The 13,650-nt window shown below is 37.3% G+C and overlaps 1 protein-coding gene across 8 annotated transcripts in view; it reads right to left on the reverse strand.

The window, feature by feature from the left end:
- The window catches only part of DENND1A (DENN domain containing 1A), a 531,199-nt gene that overhangs the window by 386,706 nt on the left and 130,843 nt on the right, over positions 1-13,650 (reverse strand). The window lies entirely within an intron of this gene.

Genomic DNA, 13,650 nt, shown 5'->3' on the forward strand with positions numbered 1-13,650 from the left:
TGCTCTCTTGAAAATAGATGAAATTTTTCAAAAGAAAACAATACACTTTTAGCTTGTCAGTATTAACAAAATATCATATGAGATTAGACTTGCTCAGAAACTATAAAAATACATAGGTGAAGATATTTTTCATGACCAATCTGTTTAAAATGGAATCAGGAAAGTGGTCACTTGATTCTTCAACATAATTGCAGGATAACCCAATGCCATCATCTCTAAATCAATATAGAAGTGTACTAATTAAAAGCTATTAGCACTCCATTTGCTATTGATTAGGGAAACATTCAGTCTTTTCTAAAAAGAGAGATCTGGTTCCTCAGAGACACATTAAGAAGAGTGATCAGAATAGTATCTATTTGAGAAATTATGTATCAATGCAAAATGCTTTCATAAAACCACAATATTTGAAGGTCCCCAACCACAGTCCCCATAGTATATACTACTCAGTTGTCATATCTATCTTCTAAAATATCAATTTACTTCTCCATAAAAGTGAATCTATGTGAAAGTCAAAGTCCTCCATGTCACAAGATAAAAATGCAATTAATTGTTCTACAATTAAAAAATCAAAAAGGGGGGGAAATTATGGGCCTATTCACAAACTACATTTAAATCTTAGAAATGCTAGTTTTCAAGTCAATGGATGTCATTTTTCAACACTCAAGACTAATAACAAAAGGAATATTCAAAAGGTCACACAAAAAGCATAACTTCCCAAAACAGGTGGTGCAGAAAAGTTGAAACTACCTGTACACTACTTTGGCTCTTAAAGTGTCTTCTGATTGACTTTAAAACTAGGGACAAATTTCTTTACCCTCATCTGCAAATACTAGGAAGACACCAATGATATGTCTAGACCAGTACTAGTAGAATTCTAGAGTAATCCTCATTGCAGTACCTTGCAGGGCTGCTCTGGTAAGTCAGAGGAAGTAGCTGCTGAAAACACACAAGGATTGTGGATGTTGTGACAGGAGGCCAGAAGGCACAATCTTGTGGCATGAAAAGCACTAGGTACGGGGCGGGGGTGGGGATGGGGGAGGGGGGAATGGGGACTTGCCAGCAGGATGCAGAGAGACAGCCACAAGCCCAGCAAACCCCTAAAATGTGCTGTGGGGGTGGAGTAGAAGATCCAAAAAGAGGGCTCTAATTCCTAAAATATACATAAATGACTCTGTCCAGAAAAATAACTGGTATTTTAGGATTTAAAATCTGCTACTGAGACCCACCCCCCACACTCCCTGTGAAAATGCAGCTCTAAGTCACTGATGGACACAGTAATACAGAGGCTGGAAAAGCCACAAAATAATCTAAGGCTTATTCTTTTTCTTCCAGTTGTCATGTGGTGAACAGTTAGCTCTTCAACAAGAAAACTTCATACAAAAATGACTCACATATAAATCTTTAATATCAAGTCCTCTTTTATGCAATAGTTTGCTTCTTGGGAACCACAAAAATATCAATGGAAATAAAGATGGAATAAAGTAAAAAACTACTTTTTATCACCATTTTCTGAGAGGATGAATATCAGAAACCAAAATTTGTAGTATATTCTTCAATTTTAAAAATGTTTGCTTATAAGTAGGAAAAGGAAGGTCTTTAAATCTCTTTAACCAACTAAGCCAACCATGTTAACAATAAACTACATTAATAATTTTGTGATTTTTTAAATGCATTTTATTCATATATACATAGACTTGTAAAAAGAGAAGGAAAATAGATGAAAAAGATCAACTTGTTTTAATACAGTGAAAGTAAAAATGACCATGGAACTCCAAGATGGGGGCCATTCAAACCAGATTATTCTAAACACTGCCTCAATGATAGGCAGCATCAACTAAGTACCTCCATCAACTGAATTCCTTCAACTGTCCTGAGACTAACCCTAGAGTGGGACTCCCAGATTTTAACACAATTATGTTCCAACATAATACATGGATTATTATTTACAATGACTCAAGCATAAAGCTTTTGATTCCCTTTCTGTAAGACCCTGAGATTTACAAAAAAAACTTCATAGGTCTTTAACACTCTCAACAGCAACATTAAAAACAAAAAAAAGGCAATGCCTTTTAAAACTAAAGCCCAACTTATAAAGTTCCATTCAATTAGCTCAAAGATCCAGTCTGACAGTTAATAAAACTATGAAAGCCATTTTATAAAAATTAACACAAAAACTAAAAAAAAAAAAAAATTGTATGAACTTTCTTTAAATGTCTATTTTGCACAGGGGGTTGAAATCATTTTTCACATTTGAGTCAATTGCAATGCCTTAATGTCACCAAAATATCGACATTGGAAACATCTGAGTTAAAAAGGTCCAAATACAATCTGCTTTTCTCAAGCCACACAACACCCGCCTTACTAACAGTTTCAGCATGGCACATGTACAAAACCTAGCACCCTGCAGTTCAGCAAACCGCCTTTAAATTTTCTGTCTGGCAGCAATCCACTTGCGTGTCTGTATGCTTTTACAAGTACTCTATGTATTTCATTGCATCAGCTGCATTTCTTTGAGTTTTAAATGGTCTGGGAACATTTTATGACATGTTCTATATCTTTATATGGAAAATAACATACACTGGAAAACTGTGCATCAGTCTAATATTTATGTATCTATTTCTTTACCCACCATCCAATGCTATAATTGCTAATGCTCCAAAATTTCTTCTCACATTCATACCCTCACTGCCAAATGCAGTGTCACCAAACAGCTAACTTCCAACGCAAAAATCTGAAGATGAGAGTACTACCAAGGAAAAAAGGAAAAATTAACAATTTGTTTAGGCATTGGTAGTAAGAATAGTTATCAGCATATGTCAAGCTTTCTTTAAGAATTGTCCCTCTGATAGAAAATTAAGAACTTAATATAGTAATGCACTACACCCTTCTTTATCAGCAAATTTCTCCAGATTTAACAAATTATTTAAAAAATTAAAAATCAACTTCAACATCTCCCAGGAAAACACAATCCTTTTGTTGAAAAGTATTTAAAATACCTTGCTAACAAGATGTATGGTATGGAAGAGTCTATACATGACTTAACCACATAAGGCTAAAAAGAGATAGCTGGCTCTAGAACAAGATTTTGCATTATGTCAATCTGATGAGACACCACCTTTTCTCAGCACTGTGACCATGCAAGACACTGACCCCACACTGACACATGTATGCCACTTCCACTGGAGGTCACAAAAGCATTTCCATATTTAAAGCAGACAGTTTACAGTATAGGACTCCCAAGAGCATAGTCCCATTCAGGAGTAGATGTGACATGACCATGCTTAATAGCCTATGTCTTCGCAGCAAAACAAAAACAAAAAAACTGCTCTCAGAAGAAATGCCTTTTTTTTTTTTTTTTTTTTAAAGAAAAGCTAATTTTCTTCTATCTCAATAGCCTTTTTACTGTAACGTACTATTAAATCTTTAAGATATACCAGATTGCCACAGGATGTTTAATTAATAGAATAAGAGTTTGGGCAAGACTTACTGGAAAGGCACTATAAATTATTTTACACAGGCTCCAAAACCTTGAGTGCTGCCTTAGGCTTAAAGTTTCTAGAAAACGTGGCAGACAGATCTTTTACGACAGAAATGCAAAATAATTCATAGAAGTACCGTGCTTATGTATGAGGGTCCATTTGTAAACTGGTAACTAAAAAGTGTACATACACACAAACACATAGCTTACCAAATTATTCTCCTGTTTTCCTTTGCCACACCAATGACTGACTCCATTTCAAGGGTCAAGGCATGACACTTTAACTGATTATTGAAAAATACACTGATTCCATTTTCTGTGAAAGGTGTAGCAACTGCACAGTAATCAAATGTTACAATCTTCTACAATTGGAGCTCTTTTAGGAAATTTAAAAGAAACTGCAAATATAGCCATTAACATGGAAATCTACACTGCTTTCACTTTTAACATGCTAGATATCAAGGCAGAAAATGTTATATTTAACATCTACTAAATTCCAACCATTATCTCTAGGATATTTCAGTCAATAAGAGACAAATAGTGAATACATTTAAGCTTACAACAATAAAAATATGCCCTGTTAAAGTGAGACTTTAAAATGAGCTATAACGATATAATCTCATTGTTCAATTTCATGGAGTTTAAGATACTATCTTCCTTTCCCCTAAAACCATAAATGTTAATCCCAGCTGTAATCAGATTTAATTTTCCAGATGAGAAGATGAGAATATGCTGCAAGTGAATAATAGTCCATTACACTGCTCCTTCCCTAATGACACTTTCCATTTTTATATACTAAAAATATAGACCCTCAGAAAATAGTCTGCAAAGGTGTACATTTTGAGGACAAACTCAATCTTCCTCAACACACTTAAACTGTCTTTTAATCTTCAAGAAGAGAAGTTAATTTTTCTTATCATGTAGAATTAAAGTTTCTTGACAGGAGAACTGCAAACTGGACTGCACTAAACTAATAAAGAGCTTCAAGGACACTGCCTGTTAAATCTGGTTTAGCTACAAAAAGCTTCACCTACTTTATTTTATAAAATAACTGAATCATTAGTTTAGCATTTTAACTAAATGCAATCATTCTAGAAAATTATTTCATTTATGACTTAAAATTCACTTATTTAAAAAATACATTTTTGAAAGAAAAGTTTCACAGTTAAAAAAAGACACATTTTCCTTTTCCATGATAATGAAACCAAATGATTTATATTGTCTTTTCTTCTAAAAATTATTAATTAAAAATTACTGTATAGGACAACTTGGTACTTTGAGGTGGCTTAAAAGAGGGGATATTTGCTGTATAGCAGAAACTGACTCAACTATGTGAGGCAACTGTAACTACAATTAAAAAAAATTAATAATAAAAATAAAATAAACTACCTATTTTAAAAATCATTGATTCCAAAATGCAGATTTTATTCTGAAATTACAATGGAGAATAATTCACTGATTTTTTTAAAAATCATTTCAAAGTACTTTAAATGAACATTCAGCCTTCATACACCAATGGAATTTCTTACTTTAAAAATCTATTCTAGGTATTACCTTTTTGCTCCAAAACATGAAAACTGTTAAGACATAAAAACTTTGAGTCATCACCAATTTTTAACCATATTTCTATTCTAGACTTTCCCCTCAACAATAGCATTTAAAATACATTCAAATACTAATTCACAGCAACCAGCCTAATAAACAGGAGCGGTTCACCATCTACACCTATAATGAAAATCCAAATAGCGTTATTCAGTAAAGGAGAGCACAACCCACCTCAGTATGTTAAGCAATGGAACCATTCACGTGCCAGATTTCTCCTAAAACTAACCATATTTTGCCTTTCAGACATATCCTGCTTCGATGCGACTATTTATGAATAAACAACAGACACTGACCTATTGTTTTCAGTTGTCAGAGTTATGAATGTAGTACAGTTACCAATTAAGTGAATCAACAAATACTAACTGCATCAGCTGTCCTACAAATAATGAGTCCATTGACATTATGCAGTAAAATAAGAGAGTTTCATCTCTTTCTAGAGAATGCTGATAGATTTTGACCAGCAAATACCACTACTTACTGATAATTTGAAATATTTCTCATAAACCAATTTCACTACAGGAATACAAATCTGATCATTAACCAAATTTCTGCTGTTGTAAACCCAAAAATCAAGCCTAAGTCAAATTCCAAAGGGAAATTTAAAACAGAAAAGAGATGGTGTGCTGGAAAGAAGGAAAAAAGTCAAAAGAACACATTCACTTACACTTACCTTGTTCCCTACTGAATATCCTGGTTTTCAACTTTCACTATTATTTAAGTATTTAGGGTTTCTTACACCGGTTCAAAGTTTAGAACTAATCTGTAAAAATCTATCAGACTGATAAATATTGAAGAAGGTTTTTAATGGTTATAATCTCAGGCTTCCATTTAATTTCTCTAGGAGTTAAGATTAGTTTTACCCCACCTTTTTAAAGATTACCACAAATATCAGATTTTTATTCCAATGTGAATAATTACTTCAGATGTAACCTAAAGGACAGCTGTGCCTTTTATGTACTACCAAAGTGGGATCACTGCATATGGTCTTCATTAATAGAAACATTACATTTGTCAAATTTGGTGAAAAGAGATAACTTAATTATCTACTCAAATACAACTACTGACTGAGTACCCACTATGCACTCAGCCCAGCCCCGGGATCAAACCCTTGTCTCCTAAGTCCCCTGCACTGGCAGGAGACTTTACCACTAGCAGGTTTTTTGTTTTGTTTTGTTTTGTTTTCACCACTAGTGCCACCTCGGAAGCCCTTGATCAAAAGTGGAAAGTGTAAAAGAATTAGAATAAGCATGAGGAAGAGGAGAAGAAAGATCCAGTACAACTAAATAAAACCCAGTGAACAGGAGGGGAGTTCTCCTGCCCTTGGACAATCCCTGAATCCAACAAGAAAAAAGTTACCTCTTCTTTTCTGGCAAAAACTCAGCTAAAGAAAAACCACAGCGTGTTAGTTCCAAGAGCCCTCACACCTCACTGTTTACCTTGATACGAAAGACAGTCTCTCTACTTCTACTGGGGAATTGCACATGACTTCACTTATGGCTCAGCTGGTAAAGAACATGCGTGTGCAATGCAGGAGACCTGGGTTCGGTCCCTGGGTTGGGAAGATCCCCTGGAGAAGGAAAAGGCTACCCACACCAGCGTTCTGGCCTGGAGAATCCCATGGACTGTATCCATGGGATCACAAAGAGTCGGACACGACTGAGCGACTTTCACACCATGTTTCAAGCACTATAACAGGCATTTTACATAAAATGTCTAATTTTATCCTCATGACAAAGCTATGATATTGGGACTATCACAATTTTATCATAGTTAAAAAGGCAGTAAGTTATCACTCATTCAAAGTTAGAAAATTAATATTTATACACGGTGCAAATCCTCTAATGTGATTGGCCCCATTGATCAATAAGACATAGTCTTTGCTCTCCCTGAGTTTACAGTTTAATGCAGAATACAAAGAATTAAACCAGCAATCATTGCAAGGCCTGGTAAATGCTATCATAGTGACTAGCACAGGGGCACTGAGCCTAGTCCTGGCCAGGACAGAAAAAACTTCAGGGAAGAAGTGGCAGAGTCATGTGTAGAGTCCAGGGCTACACCAGGGTTCACCTCATACCACCACAGGCCCCTTCTGAACAGCCTAGGGGAGAATGAATAAGTATTTGTGAGTCCAGGGCCCATGTTTTACTTAGCTTTGTCTCCTACAAAATGTCTTACAGATTATATATACCCAACAGATATTTTGGCATAATAAAATAAATAGAATATAATAAATTCATTAAATACCCTGTCTCTCCAAATGGATAAAAGGCCAATTTCAAAACATCCAATTGAAAAGAAGCCTTTGAATGCCACAGGCTTACTAAAGATACACTGGCATATAGTAAGCACACAATAAATATTAGTTGTTGTTATATTATTAACCCCAGTGGAGAAATAAGCAAGCACTATAAATTAGATGGCTACAGATGTATAGGTGTACCTCAAATTGGAAATTCATGTGTTCCTGAAATAAACTTTTATAAACCCAATTAAAATTTTCCCATTGCCTGCTATTACCTACTTAGAAAATATTACAACTTTATCAGAAACTGATTTTCTCTGCATCGTCAGTGGTTCAAAAATCCTTTAGCTACAGTTTATTTGCCTCCTGGCATCTGTTTGCTAATGATCTGTAAACATCAAATGCACCAGGGACTCTCCCAGACTTATTGAAACCCTGAGGTGAATCTTTGTATAAACTGAAGGACCTTTCTGCTAATTCCTTTGCTTTCTAAGTTTGCATTCTAGATTCAGAAATAGTTTTATTAAAGATTTTTGAAGTAATAATTATAATGCTATCAGCTACCACTTCCTGAATGCCTAGGTATGCCAGTTGTTGCCACAGGTAGTTTTATTATTTTATTTAATCCTAACAACAACTCTGCCAGGTAAGTAGATGTAGCCTTATTTTATAAATAAGAAAAGTGAGACTCACTAAGAACAAATTCAGAGTTAAGTAACAGAGCTGGGGTTGAGCCTAGAATCACCAGACTACTAAGAATCCAACACTGGTTTTCATTTTTGCCTTTATTTATCTATGTTCTCCTGTTGATCTGTCTTCTAGTCATTGTTGTGTCTCGACAATAAGAATACAGCTGGACAAATAACTAAAACATGTGATCATGAAACATGCTTTAGCAGATTATGAAGGAGAGCTTTCCAATTTCTCTATTTAAATTTTTTTGCCAAGTTCAGGATATAAATAAAATGACTCCAAAGTAACTAACACTCAATTCAAATAGTAAATACACTATTTCAAAGATAAGTTCATATTAAAAATTCACAGTAATTTTGAAGGCTAGAGGTTATCCTTGTATCATCTATGAAAAAAATCACTGGCTAAACAAAACAAATAAGAACACAGAAAAAAAAATGTCTTCCTATATAAGAAAATGTGTTTCCAAGTACCTCTAAACCAAACCACAGTGAGAACTAAGGCCAAACTAGTACATACCGACACACCAGCAAGGGAAACATACTATGCCTGTCAACCAGTTTTCGTATACCAAAATTCTGCCTTTCTTTCCTGGAGAAACAAGTCATTGTTGCTAGTTGTTATCTGTATCATTAGAGAAGCAGTGCCTACATCCTTTATCGCTTTTGTATGTGTGTGCATGGTAAAATATACATAACATAAATTTGCCATTTTTACCATTAAGTGTACACTTCAGTAGCATTATACATTATTCACATTATTGTATAACCATCACCATCATCCATTTCCAAAACTTTCATCTTTGCCAACTAAAATTCCGAACCCATTAAAAAAATTGGCCATTGTTCCCTCCCCCTCCTCCAGCCCCTGGCAACCATCATTCTTCTTTCTGCCTCTATGAATTTAACTACTCTAGGTACATCACATTAGTGGAGTCATACAATATTTGTCCTTTGATGACTGGCTTATTTCACCTGGCAATGTCTTCAAGGCTCATCCATGTTGTAGCATGTGTAAGAATTTCCTTTCTTTTTAAGGCTGAATAATATCCCATTGTATGTACACACCACATTTTGTTTCTCCATTCATCTATCTATGGACACAAGTTTCTTCTATCTTCTGGCTTTTGTGAATAATGTTGCTATGAATGTGTGAATACAGATATTTGTTCGAATTCCTGCTTTTTTTGGATATTTATTTGGAAGAGGAAATGCTGGATCATATGGCAATTCTACATTTTTTTTAGAATGGTTCTTTTAATTTTTACTAGTATCCTGTTAGCAAAATCATTTGAAGGTCCCATAAACACATCCCTGTAACTTTCCCTCATTTCTTACTCATTTGGCTAACTGTGGAAACTATACTCTTGAGAGTAGTCTTATATGTTATAACTTGGTCACTTTCCCTAAAACCCTGGTGGTCTCCAACCTGGATGGTCTCCAAAATGTACAGAACTAAACTTGACCATGCTTTATTCACCACACTTTGACTCATTCTGAAGAATTATTCAGATCATCTTCATTAACTTCCTATTTTAATAAACAGCTCTGTTTGGTTCTTCTAATATGGCTGAAGACTTTCATGTTTCTAAAAAGCTAGAATCCTTAACCTGGCCATTAAGACAAACCCACGCAGGACTTCCCTGGTGGCTCAGAGGGAAAGAATCTGCCTGCCAGTGCAGGAGACAGGCTCACTCACCAGTCTGGGAAGATCCCACATGCTGCAGAGCAACCAAGCCCAGGCATCACAACTATTGAGCCTATGCTCTAGAGCCCGGGAACCACAACTATTGACCCCATGTGTGTACCACAACTACTAAAGCCCACGTACCCTAGAGTCCAGGCTCCGCAACTAGAGAAGCCATCACAATGAGAAGCCTGCACACCACAACTAGAGAAAAGCCCAAGCAGTAGGAAAGACCCAGCACAGCCAAAAATAAATAAAATTACATATATAAAAAAGACAAACCCACACAATTTCATCTCTACTTCTTAAAAACAAATTCACATATCTAGCCCGCCTGATCAATTTACTTTCCTACAAAACCTGACGTCTTCTCACGTCTAAATCAGACCATGCTATCAGACATCAGAATTTATAAATTTGGCCAATTATATATTCTTACATGAATTAATATTCAATCACCCTGGCACTTAAAAAAATTAAAAAGGAACCATGTCCACCGTCTAAAGTGCAGTGAATTTTACACATGACTGGTAAATGAACAGCAAGCTGGCACATTCACTTACACTGCTCCCCAACTCAAGAAGCTCCTTTACGTCTTTCTAGCACTCATGGTCAGCTGGCAGCAAAACTCTCAACCTCTACGTTCCCAACACATTCTCACATTCTTACTGTGGTCAAAAGCTGGCTTCCTCGTGAGCCCTCTCAAGCGGTGAATGTTTCCTCTCCACTTCTCTTCCCACTGACCTGAAGGTGGAGTAGGTGGTCTCTGCTCCTTGTTGTCACTTTAGGAAACTTTCTCCTTCATTTTCCAAAACTCCAGATTTCAGTAGAGTCACTGGAGTATATTCCTCCTCCTAACTCTGCTGTCATCTACTGCTTTTCATTCCTTAACCTTCATGAATCCTGGTGCACTGCCCCTCACTCTGCCACTACTCCCACCACAGTCTTACTGATTTTGCTACATATTCACTTAGATGATGCTTCTAAATCCCAAAATTCTTGATTCTTTGCCCTCCTCCCTGCCCAAGGAACTTGTCTTCCAGCAATCTCAGCTACTCACTTCCAGGGTCATACCTGAACTCTACAGTTCCAATAACTGAAACCCCCTCAATAATCACATCTCAAGTACCTCAGGCTCCAACCATGACCTACCTCCTTTCCTTCAGTTCATTCTTCTCTAAAGCATCCCAAATTCATTCTTCAATTCCACAATGACCTACACTCTATCAATCTCTTCACTGCCCTTCATCCACCTCAAACCTACACTATCTTCCTTACCTAGCTTAAATTCTATTTTGTAACTATTCCTTCACCAACATCCTTGACTCCTTCATGCCTCTCTTATTTTGTTTTTGTCCTCCTTCCCTGGCAAAACCACAATCCTTGTTAAATCTAGTTATCTACCTACACCCCTGTACCTGACTGTGGCTAAAGAAATCCGCACAATTGTGCTAACTTTAAATTTGAATTACTCACTGTTAAGTGAGCTTTAATGTGACTTGGTAATTATACCACATTTTTCTTAAGTCATTACTCTTTTACTCTCCTTAATGACTATGTCATACTTTCTCCAACTTTCCCAACCTCAGTTAACACTAATTATCTTAACTTGCCCCTCCAGTGAGAAAATCGGGCAATCAGAAGAGAACTCTCACAAGCCTCCTCTGCCACTTTTATCCACTTATTATCTCTGACCCCAAAGACTCTGCCTTCATCCCATTACTATGAAGAACTGCACACAGGGTCTGAAAAGACCCTTCCTCCACCTGTGAACTAGGATCATATCCCCTCTCACCAACTGCTCCGCCAATTCTTTGTTCTATTAATTTTATGTCTCTGCTGGATCTTCACCATCAGCATGCAAATCTATTTTTTCTGCAATGTTTTTAAAAGGTCAACCCCACCTCCTCACCATGGCTACCTCTCCATTCCTCTCATCCTTAGTCAGTCAGTTCAGTAGCTCAGTCATGTCTACTCTTTGCGACACCATGGACTGCAGCATGCCAGGCCTTCCTGTCCATCACCAACTACTGGAGCCTACTCAAACTCATGCCCATCACGTTGGTGATGCCATCCAATCATTTCATCCTCTGTTGTCCCCTTCTCCTCCCGCCTTCAATCTTGCCCAGCATCAGGGTCTTTGCCATTGATTCAATTATTTGCATCAGGTGGCCAAAGTATTAGAGTTTCAGCTTCAGCATAAGTCCTTCCAATGAACATCCAGGACTGATTTTCTTTAGGATGGACTGGTTAGATCTCCTTGCAGTCCAAGGGACTCTCAAGAGTCTTCTCCAATATCGTACTTCAAAAGCATCAATTCTTCGGTGCTCAGCTTTCTTTACAGTCTAACTTTCACATCCATACATGAAGACTAGAAAAACCCTAGCTTTGACTAAACAGAACTTTGTTGGTAAAGTAATGTCTCTGCTTTTTAATAAGCTGTCTAGGTTGGTCATAACTTTTCTTCCAAGGAGCAAGCGACTTTTAATTTCACGGCTGCAGTCACCATCTGCAGTGATTTTGGAGCCCCCAAAATAAAGTCTCTCACTGTTTCCATTGTTTCCCCATCTATTTGCCATGATCTTAGTTTTCTGAATGTTGAGTTTTAAGCCAACTTTTTCACTCTCCTCTTTCACTTTCATCAAGAGGCTCTTTAGTTCTTCTTCACTTTCTGCCATAAGGGTGGTGTCAATCTGCATATCTGAGGTTATTGATTTCTCCCAGCTATCTTGATTCCAGCTTGTGCTTCATCCAGCCCAGCATTTCGCATGATGTACTCTGCATATAAGTTAAATAAGCAGGGTGACAATATACAGCCTCTCATCCTATTTAAAGCTATATTCCTCAAAAGAGTATCTATACTCACTGTCACCAATTCCTAACCTCTTACTCTCCTGAACCATGCCAACCAAGCTTTCACCCCATCACTTCTCTAAAACAACTCATGTACCAATGACTCTCTTACTCTTGACATTAATTAATCCTCAGTCCTCATCTTACCTGACTTTCAACAACATTTGACACCATGACTGCTTCCTCCTCCTTGAAGCACTTTATGTGGCTTCCAGAGCATCTCACTTCTCTGTCCCACTGCTGCTCCTTGGGCTTCTCACTGACCTCTTCTGAAAGAAGAGCCCCAAAGTGTAGTCCTTGGACTTCACTTGTTCTTGGTGGTGTGTTTTGCTAGTCTCTTTCAGTTTTATCGACTTCCCTGGTGGCTCAGAGGGTAAAGCGTCTACCTACAATGCGGGAGACCTGGGATCAATCCCTGGGTCAGGAAGATCTCCTGGAGAAGGAAATGGCAACCCACTCCAGCATTCTTGCCTGGAAAATCCCATGGATGGAGGAACCTGGTAGGCTACAGTCCATGGGGTCGCAAAGAGTCGGACACGACTGAGCAACTTCACTTTTTCAGTTTTATCACTTCAAATATGCACTGTCAACTGCATATTTCTCCAGCTCTGACCTCTCCCAACTCCAGACTCATTTATCAGTCTACTCAAGATCTCCAGTTGGATATCTAACAGACATCTCAAATTTAACATGTCCATCACTGAACTCCTGCTGTTTTCCTCACACTCAGATCCAATCTGTCAGCCAATTCCTAGGAGTTAATTCATCAAGGTTCCCATAGCTTCTGGGTTCTACAACCATTCTGAGGTATGGCTCAGTGGAGATACGTGAGGAACGATGGCTTGAGAAACAGGGCTTACAGGATAGGTGGGTCGTTTGGGGTGGCGGGGGGGATGGAGGTAGACGAACAGTTAGGTGGGCAGCAGAAGCTAGTACACAAGAGAAAGGAGAGGGAAGAAAAAAAATCCCAATCCTACTAAAGTTAACTGTTGTCAAAGTTTCAGTAACTCTTTTCCAAGCCTGAATAAACTTGGATTCTCAGAGAACTTCCTTGTGCTCAGGGTTCACTGAAACAAAGGTACAGCAGCAAAGC

Source organism: Bos indicus, chromosome 11 (assembly GCF_029378745.1).
Source record: "Bos indicus isolate NIAB-ARS_2022 breed Sahiwal x Tharparkar chromosome 11, NIAB-ARS_B.indTharparkar_mat_pri_1.0, whole genome shotgun sequence".
In the NCBI taxonomy this organism is placed as follows: Eukaryota; Metazoa; Chordata; class Mammalia; order Artiodactyla; family Bovidae; genus Bos; species Bos indicus.